The sequence below is a fragment of the Tursiops truncatus genome, chromosome 12 (assembly GCF_011762595.2).
Source record: "Tursiops truncatus isolate mTurTru1 chromosome 12, mTurTru1.mat.Y, whole genome shotgun sequence".
Classification (NCBI taxonomy): Eukaryota; Metazoa; Chordata; class Mammalia; order Artiodactyla; family Delphinidae; genus Tursiops; species Tursiops truncatus.
The window spans coordinates 2,198,581-2,212,778 of NC_047045.1; the positions used below are offsets into that span (position 1 = coordinate 2,198,581).

The 14,198-nt window shown below is 37.1% G+C and overlaps 1 protein-coding gene and 1 pseudogene across 1 annotated transcript in view; one reads left to right on the plus strand and one right to left on the minus strand.

Annotated features, from left to right (window-relative positions):
- The window catches only part of EYS (eyes shut homolog), a 1,685,417-nt gene that overhangs the window by 769,489 nt on the left and 901,730 nt on the right, over positions 1-14,198 (minus strand). The gene's annotated exons all lie outside the window — the stretch shown is intronic.
- LOC101317525 (NADH dehydrogenase [ubiquinone] 1 beta subcomplex subunit 6 pseudogene) overlaps positions 1-14,198 on the plus strand; it is a 46,279-nt pseudogene that overhangs the window by 31,265 nt on the left and 816 nt on the right.

Here is a 14,198-nt window from a genome sequence, read left to right on the forward strand (position 1 = left end):
TTTGATTTGTCCTTACAATACTCTATAAGATAGTTCTGAAATTATTATTACAAAATTTTACAGATTAGGAAGCTGAAGTACAGAGAAAAAACAAGGTCACAAAGCTTATAAGTTCTGAGGACAGTTTTTGAACCCAAGTGGCTTCTGCTCTTATGTTCTGGTATCTATGGCTTCCTTCCTCCCAAATAGCCAGTTTAGGATAATCAGGTTGCATTTGCACTACCTTTTTAAACTCTTACATCTTCCTTTTTTCTTAAAATTCAGATCCTCTTCATTTTCTACTCATCCTGTTACAGCAGCAGCCTTACAACTGACCTCTTATTATCTACACCCTTCCTAGTTTAATGAATCTTCTATTTGGGAAAACTAATCATGCTCCACTATCACACTGAAAAACTTTCAGTGGTGGGTTGGGGTGAAGGTGAGATAGGTGAAGGGGATTGAGGTACAAAACCCTAGCTGTGGGGATGCAATGTACAGCATAATGAATGTGGTCAATAATGTTGTAATAAGTTTGTATGGGAACAGACAGTTACTAGACTTATCATGACGATCGTTTCATAATGTATGCAAATGTTAATTCAGTATGTAGTACACCTGACGCTAACATAATATTGTACATCAACTTTATTTTCATTAAAACAAAACTTTCAATCATATCTAATAACATTTGATATGAAGTCAAAATAAGCATAGAATAGAAGGTAAGGCCATTTACAATCTGATGAGTGAATTCATATCTGACTTCATTTCTCCAAACTCCGCTCAACAAATCTGCTCTCCAAACAGAGTCTCACTGACTCCCTGAGCTCTGCCTTATGTTTCATGTCTCTTGGCTTTTGCATACACTATTTCAACTGAACAGGAAATTTCCATGGCTAACCAGAAAACCCCTGATCAGCTTTCACACTTGTAGATCATGCTGTGTTTTGGCCAACAACTGTCTGGGTCTGATTTCATTTTTGTTTTTAACATGCACTTGGATTCTTGGTTGCCATGCCATGCCTGTACAATTGAATGTACTTCCCCAATTCAGGAGTGAGAGCTTTATACAACCTTAGTGTCCTGGCTTCATGTTTTTGAGTCAAGCCAGAATAATCTTCTCACATCCCTCAGCTCTTTGTCATCTTTGAGGTTTCTCTCTTTGTACGTAAATGTATGACCCTTGCATAAACTCTTGAAAATCCCCCTGACCCCAGAGAGATTTATAATCCTCTGGTCTCTCCTCCCAAATCAAAATGTCCAAGGCTTCAATCTTCAGAGCTTTTTGTTTGCTATGTAACAATAAGTAGTATTTTGCTAAAAAGATGAACAAATCACAGCTACTGTGTATATTAGAAATATGCTGTTTCCTCCAGTTTGAATATCTGCTTAATTCATCTAAAATGCAGAGCTCTTTGCAAAGGCCTCTGAGGAGGTAGGATGCTCTCAGTCGTTTTGTTCTGTTGCAGCAGAGATGTTGTGCAGGGTAACTTTTGAAATTTTGTTGATGACAGCAAATCAACAGGTTTTAGATAAAGCAAGCTCAAGAATCAGTGAAAGATTTATTTAAAAAGAAATAGAATTAGTGAAAGAGAAAGTTCACATTGAATGAAATAATTTATGATAAGAATAAATTGAATAAAATGATGAACATAAATAAATCAAATTTGTTAGCTAAATTAAACATCATTTTTTCTCTTTTTTTGCCCCAGAACATCCTGTATGAGTTTTAATTTTTGTCTAATTATAAATTAGAACAAATTGACAAAGGTTACTACTTTTATTTTTTTTTAATGTTTACAAGAGATGAAGATAAATGTGAAATAGCCACATCCAATCGTTTCCTTTGACATGTGGTGTGAGAAGATACAAGAGGCAGAAAATAAAACTGCATTCAAACTGCATTCAAAACTGAATCTCTGGAGGACACAGCTGAGAATGGAGTGTTAAAAGTTATCAAATTCTTTGAAACTACATAATTTACACAATTTGGAACAGCAGGGAATTAAATTCTATATCACCTTAAGATAATAAGTATTATGGCATAATAATACAAATTATTATACATATTTGGCCTAAGGTCATTATCAGTCAACTTCATTTTGTAATTTACAGTTTTCAGCCCATGGTTGGTCACCAAAAAGAGAAACCTACTCCAATTAATTGCAGTAAAAGAGTTTAGTAAATATAGACTGACACCTGGAAAAGAGGAGCAGTCAGGCATAAGGTCAGAGGAAGGAAAGATGGACCAGGGACCTCCGTATCCGCTGAAGAGGACCGCCACCCCAGAGCTCACCTACTCATTCAGAATCTCCGCCTGCCAGTGCTGCTGCAGGGTTTCCACAGCCTCCTCTACCAAGATGCTGGTCAGCTCTAGTTTCAACCCAGCATGCATTTAGCTCAAGTATCTACCAGCATTTAACTAAATAGACTCTACCTTTCTTAATTCTGGGGGGCCAAGAAAAAGATAATGACCTTGCTGGCTTAGAATTCAGGGTGCAATCGGTTAGTGCAGTGATCCTGAGTCAGAGGAGTTTTCTTAGGAAGAGGGTTGACACTAAAGTATATTAACCTATATATAAGCCACATAGCTATTGTTATTAAATAACCTTTTTATAAAAATTAATTATATGTTATGTTGTAATTTTGTCTATTGCAATTAATGGATATATGCTATCTACATGTACTTTAGAAATTGATTTGTAAGGTTATGGGCCCGTAAGGAGAGTTTTATTTATTTAAACATCTTTATCGTAGTATAATTGCTTTACAATGGTGTGTAAGTTTTTGATTTACAACAAAGTGAATCAGCTATACATATACATATATCCCCATAGATCCTCCCTCTTGAGCCTCCCTTCTACCCTCCCTATCTCACTTCTCTAGGTGGCCACAAAGCACCAAGCTGACCTCCCTGTGCTATGTGGTTGCTTCCCACTAGCTAGCTATTTTACATTTGGTGGTGTATATATGTCCATGCCACTCCCTCTTTGATTTCTTCAGTGATCCCTTCGTTATTAAGTACTGTATTGTTTAACCTCCGTGTGTTTGTATTTTTTATAGAGTTTTTCCTGTAATTGATATTTAGTCTCATAGCAATGTGGTCAGAAAAGAAACTTGATACGATTTGAATTTTCTTAAATTTATCAAGGTTTGATTTGTGACCAAAGATATGATCTGTCCTGGACAATGTTTCATGAGCACTTGAGAAGAAAGTGTATTCTGTTGTTTTTGGATGGAGTTTCCTATAAATATCAATTAAGTCCATGTTGTTTAATGTATCATTTAAAGCTTGTGTTTCCTTATTTATTTTCAGTTTAGATGATCTATTAGTGAAAGTGGGGTGTTAAAGTCCCCTACTATTCCTGTGTTACTGTTGATTTCCCCTTTTATGGCTGTTAGCATTTGCCTTATGTATTGAGGTTCTCCTATGTTGGGTGCATAAATATTTACAATTGTTATATCTTCTTCTTGGATTGATCCATTGATTATTATGTAGTGTCCTTCTTTGTCTCTTGTAATAGTCTTTATTTTAAAGTCTATTTTGCCTGATATGAGAATTGCTACTCCAGCTTTCTTTTGGTTTCCATTTGCATGGAATATCTTTTTCCATCCCCTCACTTTCAGTCTGTATGTGTCCCTAGGTCTGAAGTGGTTCCTTGTAGACAGCCTATATATGGGTCTTGTTTTTGTATCCATTCAGCCAGTCTATGTCTTTTGGTTGGAGCATTTAATCCATTACATTTAAGGTTGTTATTGATATGTATGTTCCTATTACTATTTTCTTAATTGTTTTGGGTTTGTTATTGTAGCTCTTTTTCTTCTCTTGTGTTTCCTGCCTAGAGAAGTTCCTTTAGCACTTGTTGTAAAGCTGGTTTGTTGGTGCTGAATTCTCTTAGCTTTTACTTGTCTGTAAAGGTTTTAATTTCTCTGTCAAATCTGAATGAGATCCTTGCTGGGTAGAGTAATTTTTGTTGTAGGTTTTTCCCTTTCATCACTTTAAATATGTCCTGCCACTCCCTCCTAGCTTGAAGAGTTTCTGCTGAAAAATCAGCTGTTAACCTTATGGGGATTCCTTTGTATGTTATTTGTGTTTTCCCTTGCTGCTTTTAATATTTTTTCTTTGTATTTAAATTTTGATAGTTTGATTAATATGTGTCTTGGTGTGTTTCTCCTTGCATTTATCCTGTATGGGACTCTCTGTGCTTCCCACACTTGATTGACTATTTCCTTTCCCATATTAGGGAAGTTTTCATCTATAATCTCTTCAAATGTTTTCTCAGTCCCTTTCTTTTGCTCTTCTTCTTCTGGTACCTCTATAATTTGAATGTTGTTGCGTTTAATGTTGTCCCAGAGGTCTCTGAGACTGTCCTCAATTCTTTTCATTCTTTTTTATTTATTCTGCTCTGCAGTAGTTATTTCCACTCTTTTATCTTCCAGGTCAATTATCCGCTCTTCTACCTAAGTTATTCTGCTATTGATTCCTTCTAGAGAATTTTTAATTTCATTTATTGGTTGTTCATCGTGGTTTGTTTGCTCTTTAGTTCTTCTGGGTCCTTATTAAACGTTTCTTGTATTTTTCCATTCTATTTCCAAGATTTTGGATCATCTTTACTATCATTTCTTTGAATTCTTTTTCAGGTAGACTGCCTATTTCTTCTTCATTTGTTTGGTCTGGTGTGTTTTTACTTTGCTTTTTCATCTGCTTTGCATTTCTGTGTCTTCCCATTTTGCTTAACTTACTGTGCTTGGGGTCTCCTTTTTGCAGGCTGCAGGTTCATAATTCCTGTTGTTTTTGGTGTCTGTCCCCAGTGGCTAAGGTTGGTTCAGTGGGTTGTGTAGGTTTCCTAGTGGAGGGGACTGGTGCCTGTGTTCTGGTGGATGAGGCTGGATCTTGTCCTTCTGGTGGGCAAGACCACATCCGGTGGTGTGTTTTAGGGTGTCTGTGACCTTATTATGATTTTAGGCAGCCTGTCAGCTAATGGGTGAGGTTGTGCTCCTGTCTTGCTAGTTGTTTGGTATAGGGTGTCTAGCACTGTAGCTTGCTGGTCATTGACTGGAGCTGGGTCTTAGCATTGAGATGGAGATCTCTGTGAGAGTTTTCACCATTTGATATTATGTGGAGGCGGGAGGTCTCTGGTGGACCAGTGTCCTGAACTTGGCTCTCCCACCTCAGAGGCACAGGCCTGACACCCAGCCAGAATAAAAGACCCTGTCAGCCACACAGCTCAGAAGAATAGGGAGAAAAAAAGGAAGAAAGAAAAACTTTTGGGAAGTCTGAGGTCTTCTGCCAGCATTCAGTAGGTGTTCTGTAGGAATTGTTCCATGTGTAGATGTATTTCTGATGTATTTGTGGGGAGGAAGTTGATCTCAACGTCTTACTCCTCTGCCATCTTGAGGGTCTCTCTCCCTGCTAGTGTTGGAGGATCTCCTGCAGAGGCGGGGTGTGGCTGTGTCTCACTGTGAGGACAAGGACACTGGCAGCAGAAGTTCTCAAGTTTTATTTTTAACGTCTGTCAATAAATGTTATACATAAGATATAGAACACATACACTACTCAAACGCACACCAAAATCTATCCATTTCCCTTAAAGACAATGAGCAGTCAATAGAAGGTGGTAGATTGCCTTTCCATTTATGAGTATCAGAATTCTATTGATTGCAACCAACAGGTGAAAAGTAAACTGACACCTGGTTAGTGTTGTAGATTATAAATAAGTCATGTATCACAGAGGCACAGCTTGACCTTGGAAGAAGGGTTGAGATAAGGATGTGGAATAAAAGAAATATTATCTAGTGTTTTTATGAAATTAGTATTCTGAACATGTTAATCTTATTATTTGAACTATTCTTATGTTATTTTACACATTCTTATAACCAATAATATTAATATTTTAAGCCCAACTCTTCTGTACAAAAGTACATTAGGTAGCTACAGAATTGGGGAAGGGTTTTATGATGTTTTACAGCCTTAATATCTATGTCTCACAGCTTGGGTTGCCTGGGAAGTAGACTCTATAAGGAGATGGTTGTGCAGGAGATTTATTAGGGGGTGATAGTAGGATCAACACCTTCCAAAGGCAAGTAGGACTAAACAAAGAGAAAAAAGTTGAGCCATTATGTGGTCTCACTGGAAGCCCCTGCCAAAAATATGGGAAATTCTGAAGCTGGAATAACACTTCAAAATCATACCCACTTGGGCTAGAGGACTGGGTCAGTCTATCTATGATGACTTTGTACAAACATTAGAAAGGAAGGGGTGTTGACAAATAAAGACTTCAGTGAATGAGTGTTGACCTGGGGCTGAGACCTGACCTTGGCTGACGCAGCTCTGCCATACTTGTGGGAAGCTGAGAGCTGAGGTCTTTTTGTAGCAGCACTTGCAGCAGCTGTAGAAGTCTGATTTTTATTCCTGAAGGGGGATCTGGGAAGCATACAATGACCACCATACTAATTCCTCCCAAATTATTAATGGCAACTGCTAAGGTCTCAAGTAATAAAAATCAATCCCAAAATTATATACATATTTTAAGTTTCACCTTATTTGTAATTGTCAGTGATATACTTGTTACCCGTGTTATATAAATCTAGTAGTTCAATAATTTTGAATTTATATCCCAAATGGTTTATAGTACATAAATTCATTAAAATAAATGCTCTAGGTCTCTTTTGTTTAATAGGACACTTGCAAAATATTATTAATTTTGAGGGACCACAATTTTCCTCCATCATAGCACTTATCTATTTACTCTTTGATAAATTCCCAGCAACAACAAATTTACATATGCTCCAGGTACAACAAAATATCCAAGTTATAAATATGAAGCTGCATTTAAGCTAGCATCCATGCCTTGGTTAAGTTTTGCAGCTTTAAAGGTAGGCTTAGAATTTGTATTGGAATGATTTTATTTTTCCTTGCTAATCAAATGTCCTGATTTTAAAAGGTTTAATCACACATTCAAACAATGTGTATTTCTCAGAAAAGGAATTGCCTAGACATGGCAAAGTTGAACTGTGTCAACTAAGTACCAATGGTTGTTAAAATATCTTCAACATGTATATCACAAGTGGACTGTGATGTTAAGTTTATTATATTGATTAGCCCAGATTGTTGTTTACAGAAGTGAGTTTCTCCTAGGAGTGAGTTAGTGGAAGATGCATAAATATTTTTAAGTCAAAGGCAGAGTGAGTTCGATTGTTACTGCAAGAGCCTTAAATGGGTTATTTTACATTCTCAGAGCATGCATCCGAAAGAAAACTGTTTTGGAAAACCAACGTGATTGTGTCAAGATGATGGACTAAATTGGCCATGGCAAGGTTTAGTCAGTGTTTTGGCTATTTTCATTATTGATTGCATAACAATGATAACATTAACTGTGCAGAGCTTCAGTTTGCTCACTAAGGTTGCTAAAACAACAGACTGACATTGGCAGAATTTCTTTTTATGTGGCTTGCTTAAGTAGACCTTATTTCTCATTATTTTAGGACAATGTCAAAAACAAAAGCTAATTTTTCCCCATCTTAAATTCTAGATTAAATTCTATATTTTAACTTTTTATTTATTCATTCATTGCTTGGAAATTTAGAAAAACCCAGACACTGATATCTTATGATTGAGTGCCTTGTTTTCCAAGAAAATAATGAGTAGCACAGTGGCATGTTTGTTTGTTTGTTTGTTTCTAAACAATACCAAACAGTATTCATATTAACAATTCACTAATTTTCAAAATACCCATCTTTTATTTATATGTCTCTTTTTCTTAAAAGACAGTGCATGTTTAAGTCTTACATTAGGAGTAAGTCAACTTCAGGTAAAATGGTCGCTGCTATTGATGGCTTTCTTTCAACCTGTGCAGAGTTCCAGCAGGAAAATTGTAACATTAATTGATCCATTAAAAGTCTTTGAAACGATGAAAAAAATCCAATTTGGTTAAAACTAAATAAGCTTAAAGTAGATCTGTGATATTTCTGCAGCACAGGAATTTTAAATTATTGCAAGAACAAAGGTAGGCAGGACTATTCTTAGAGTAGACCAAAGCCTGATTTCTCACGACATAAATCTGAGCTGCAATGTAAGTTCTCAATGGTCTGTTACTGCTTTTAGATGCACTTCACATCCTTCCTCTTGCTACAATAGGTCAGAACATAAATATGTCCTTTGGATTGCTGAGATTTTATTATCAAAAACTTAAAAATTCATTTAAGATATTTCATTCTGTCAAAATAAAACATATATGTTCCATCAAAACTGTTATTTTTCCTTTGTTAGGTATTTTACTTAATTCAATTGCCAATGTGAAATAATTTTACAAAGTGAGCCAATTTCTTCAGGTACCTGTAAAAACATTTTGCAGTTAAATTCTCCTGGCAGGAACACTAAGCACTTCAAAGACAGATAGTCGTTGGGATGTGTTTTCTAAGGCTGAGGAAACTGGCTTGATTTGAAGAAAGAAAAAATTCCAGGTCAAATCATCCTTTCAAAGTTTTATGTTATAAAACTCTAGGGGGTCTGAATCAAGGATTACTCATTCTTGTGTGAACCTGATGATGCTTCTTGAGAAAAATCTTGTTTTTAAGCTTTTATAAAACTGTTTCTATGGAATCTAAGTGTTCCAATGAATGTTAATAAGAGTTTCTCAGAAAGAGTTCACTGGGCTTACAGGTAACTCCCCCAGCCAGGTATTTGGGGTCAAGGCCACCAATTCGGCTTTCTAACTCTTGTAATGCATGTCCAACTGTTTGTTTGGTCACCAAACACTTGTCCTGAAACAGAAACATGGGGTACTGAGGACATATCGCCCCTAAAGCTAGAGAATTACCTTGGCTCTGAATCATCATAACCCCAGTCATGGTCCTTAGTATCTATCCCCTCCTCACATATGCCAAGTTGTGTCTTTATATCCAGCTAGGTCTCTGAAAAGCCACATTCTTGAAATTAATTATCTCAATCTTCAGCCTTATTATCATTCTCGATTTTATAGTTATTTTCTCAAGTTTTAGAGGACTTTTATAAAATTAAGATATTTGAAAATTACTCTTACATTTTAGGAAGTTTCATCAATGACAATTATAATGCTGAATGGCCCTGGTGTAGGGAACCAAATGGCAATGTTTTGCTAGAATTTAGCATGAAGAAACAATATATTTCTTCAAAAATTGCAGTACACTTTTTGTTCATTTATTTATCAAAGAAATATTGGCTGATTACTATGGGGGCCAGACACTGTGCTGGATGCTAGGTACTCAGTAGTGCTCCCAGAAAGCTCACTGTTAGCCAGCAAGGCAGACCAAGGCTATGAAGGGCTGTGAGAGCACTGAGGTCTACTCTTTGGGAGATTTGGGAAGAGGTCTCCATAGGAAGAGGTGACATTTGACATGGTGCTCAATCATGAATAAACACTTGTAGGCAGAAGAACAGGAAAAGGTCTTAGGGGCAGAGATAAGTTTTGCAAAAGTGCAGGTGTGAAAGGTAAGCAGAAAAGGCATGTGAGGGTAAGAAAGAGAAAGTCGGGAGTTGAGAATGGACAGCTCTCACTGGGTAGGTCATAAAAGACTTGAGATACTGAGCTAAAGAATATCACTTTCACTCTTGGACCAAGAAGACTTCACAGTGTTTTTAAAGCAGGCAAAGGACACTCAGTACTGCCTTTGCCGCAACCCATAGATTTTGATATGTTTTATTTTAATTTTCATTTGTATTTAGGTATTTTGGATTTCTCCTTTGATTTCTTTGTTGACCCCATAGTTGTTCAGTAGCATGTGGTTTAGTCCCCACATATTTGTGATTTTTCCAGCTTTCTCCTTGCAGTTGACTTCTACTTCTATACCACTGTGATTTTAAAAGATATTATAATTTCAAACTTTGTAAATTTCTTGAGACTTGTTTTGTATCCCAACATATGGTCTATCCTTGAGAATATTCCATGGGCATTTGAGGAGAATGTGTATTCTGTTTCATTTGGATGGAACGTTCTGTACTGATCTATCAAATCCATCCAGTCTAATGTTTCATTTAAGACCACTGTTGCCTTGTTTGCTTTCTGGATGTTCTATCCACGGATGTAAGCGGAGAGATGAATCTCCTACTATTATTGTGTTGTCATTTTCTTCCTTTAGGTCTGTTAATAATTGTTTTAGATATTTTGGTGCTCCTATGTTAGGTGCATATTTACTAATACATGTTGTTTTCTTGATAGATTGTCCCTTTTATCATATAATGTCCATCTTTCTCTTGTTACCTCTTTTGACGTGAAGTCTGTTTTGTCTGGCATGAGTACGGTTCCATGTGTTTTTGTGCGGCTGCCATTTGCTTGGAGTGTCATTTTCCATCCCTTCACCTGGAGTCTATGTTTGTCTTTAGGGCTGAGGTGAGTCTCCTGAAGGCAGCATATAGTCAGTCTTGTGTTTTTAATCCATCCAGCCACTCTGTATCTTTTGATTGGTGAATTCACTCCATTTATATTTAGGATGATTACTGATAGATGAGAACTTAGTACTGGCATTCAATCTTCTGTTTTCTTGTTGCTCTATATCTCCATTGTTTCTTATTCCTTGTGTTTCTGTCTACCAAGTGGGTTGGTGTTTATTATGATGTTTCTCAGTTGCTTTTTTATGTTTTGCATCTCTACTCTAGATTCATGTTTTGTGGTTACCATGAGGTTTGTATAAAAAAATCACATAGATAAAATGATCCATTATCTGCTGATAGCATCTTATCTTCATTTGCCTGTATGGGCTCCCTACTTTTCCTCTTCCCTTTTTTATGTTTTTTTTTTTTGTCTCAAATTACCTTTCTTTAATGTTGTAAGTTCATTATCAAATTGAAGTACTATAATTAATCTTACTGCTTTTCTCCCCTTCAATTTTTATCCTATAATTAAATGTTTAACAATCTATTCTGATTAGAGTTACAGTTTTCTCATTCTGAATGTCTATTTATCAGCTTACTCAAAGTTTTGTGTATTTTTGCCTATCATTTCAGGTTGAAGAGCTCCTTTCAACGTTTCCTGTAAAGCAGGTCTAGTGGTAATGCACTCTTTCAGCTTTTGTTTGTCCTAGAACGTCTTTATTTTCCCTTCATATCTGAAGGGTAATTTTGCTGGAGAGTATTCTTGGATGATAATTTTTGTCTTTCAATATTTTGAGAATGTCATTCCATTCTCTCCTGGCCTGTAGGGTTTCTGCTGAGAAGTCTGCCGATTGTCTGATATGGGGGTCCTTTGTAGGTTACTGTCCTTTTTTTCCTGGCTGCTTTTAAAATTCTTTATCATAGACTTATGACAGCTTTAATACAGTGTGTCTTGAAAAAGACCTTTTTGTGTTGAGGTGATTAAGAGTTCTCTTAGCTTCATGGAGCTAGCTTGTATATCTAGCTCCTTCCTAGGTTTGGGAAGTTCTCAGCTATTATTTCTTTAAATAAATCTTTGCTTCCTTCTCTCTCTCTTTTTTCTTCTGGGATACCCATTACCCTAAGGTTGCCTTTCCTAATAGAGTTGGGTGGTTCTCAAATAATTTTTTTCATTTTAACAAAGAACCTTGGTTCTCTTTCCTCTTCTCCCTGTATCATTTCTAGATTTCTATCTTTAAACTCATTAATTCTCTCTTCCATATGGTCTGCTCTATTGCCAATGTTTTCTAATGCATTCTTTGTCTTATTTTTTGAATTCTTCAGCTTCAGAATTTCTGTTTGGTTCTTTTTTAGAGTTTCACTCTCTTTGGTAGAGTATTCCTTCTGCTCATTAGTTTTATCCCTGAGCTCATTAAACTGTCTTTCTGAGCGTTCTTGTAACTCACTGAGTTTCTTCATGACAGCTATTTTGAATTCTCTATCAGATCACAATCTTCTGTGACTTTAATTTTGGCTTCTGGCAGAATTGTCATTTTCTTCTTGTGTTATCATGTTATCACGCTTTTTGTGTGATGCTTATTTAGCTGCTCCTCTTCTTGTACATCTGAAGTAGTGAACACCTATCTTTTAGGTAATGCTTTTTAAACTTTGATTTAAGCAGTTCAGCATGTTGGTAATGAGAGGCCTTTCTTTAGTGTATCAGTAGGTGGCACTGTAGCACACTTTTTCAGTTTCTCTCCCCTGCGCTTCCTCTGGTTTATTTGAGAAGCAGCACAGTCCACCCTCGTTCACCTCTGCCTGAGGTGTCTCTGGTGCCCTCATCATCACTACTTGTGCCTCCAGGGTTCCAGGTGTCTTGCTTCTCCTGGTGACACTGCTGTCTCCAGCATCACCCCTGGGTGCACTGGAATAGCACGGGCCTCCACTGTGTTCAGAGTCTCCTTCTCCGGCACCACCACTGCAATGGGGGGTTCAAAGTCACAGGCACCACCCCGGCGAAAGGGAGCAGGGTCGTGGTCCTGCTGCTGCTGTCCAGGTCCCCATGGCCGTGGGTGCTGGGACCCAGAGGCCAGAGTCACGTGTGCCTCTTCCCTTCTGATAGCAAGTCTTTGGGGTTTGGGGATCCGGCGCTGCGGCCAGGGGGTCAGGATCGAGGCCCAGCGGGCACCACCTCTTCTACGTTCCACTCCACTCACCTGCAGATGCACAGATGTGTGGCCTCCTCAGCATCATGGTGTGTTGGGCAGAGTTATTTCCATTCTACTGGTTGTAGATGGAAAAGGAGAGACGAGGGGAGTGTCTTCTGTCACTGTGAAGCTAACCTCTGTTTTTAAGATGTTTTAAAATAAAGTGGGCAATGTCCTGATTAATTTAATAATTTTATTTCATTACTGAATTGGTCTCATTTAGGACAACCTAAGTGGAGATTTGCCACTTTTTAAAAATTATTTCTCCTCATTCCCAAAGTATTTATGAGGCTGAAATCTAACAGGGAAGATATGGTTTTGGTGACAGGATCTTGTATATATTTAAAGTAACAGGATCAAACATTAGCTTCCTAAAGCCACGTGATTTAGCAATACAGCCCTAAACACACATGATGTCACCTCACAATTGATTTGAACTGGAAAGATTGAGTTTATGGTTTTTAAAATCATATTTGCCTTCCTCTTGTCTGTTCATTATTTAACTCTTATATGAAGAATTTAGTGTTGTTTTTCCAGATTGGCAATATGGAAGCTCTGAAATGCCAGATCCACAATGATGTCTGTGTTTGATGAGCAGTAATTTACTAGAAACCCATTTAATACTGCTCAGACCACACAGGACAGCAGGTATATTGACTGCTTTGTATCAAGTCTCACAATAATTAGGCTTTCTAACACACAAATGAGTTAACTGAAGAAACCTTAATAGCAACTACATATTGGAAAGGAAAATTCCTATTTTCTTTCCATTAAGTTCAAAATAGACCAAGAATCAATGCACATATAATGTTATTCTATACATCAAAATATTCACTAGATATAAATTGGAAATATTAGTTCTATTGTTTATTTTCCTGTTACTCGAGGCAAAGAGAAAACTGTATGCTGTCAGATTTTCAAAACCAAAATAACTTCTGATTATGATATGTTTTAAAATGCCATGGACACATTTTAATCTGAAAAAATTAGACTTCTACATCACTTAATAGTAATTTAAATTTTAACTGATTTTTAAAATTGGTCTTCTCTCGAATTTGGTTAGATATTAGGGGTCCAATCACATATTCCTCTTACCTTCTGTCTTTATTAAACACTAGTGGAATTTCAATAGAAAAAAAGACATCCAAGTATAGGCTTTATTGCAGTGCTAGGTTTCCAGACAAAGCCAGACAACATTATCGGAGATCACAGCCATATCTCTGACCTCCCACCTTTAATTCATGATAACCAGACTCAATGCATTCTACTTACCTTCAAGTTGAAGGTAGAAAAGCTGGAAAATAGTGTCTCACCCCCAAATTCATCTCATCCCTGCCATGCAGCCTGCCTGGGAGTATAACTTGCCCAGAAAGTCCTCCTGACTGGAGACTAGGGGCACAAGGGCTGTTGTATGTGAAGATTGTCATGTCCAAGAGAAAAAACAAGGACGGATGGGTGCATGCATGACATGTGTAAGCATTGACCTGTACCATGCAGAATGAAAGCTAATTCATGCCAATGAATGCCAGATTCTGATCAATTTTACCTACCAAAGTGGAGGAAAAAGCAACAGTATGGACAATGAAGTGAAAGCTGTGGAAAGAGTATTCCTTATGCTGCCCACCAACTTGTAAAGAGAGAAATATCTTAGGCTACGAACTGAAACTGGAGCAGGAGATTGA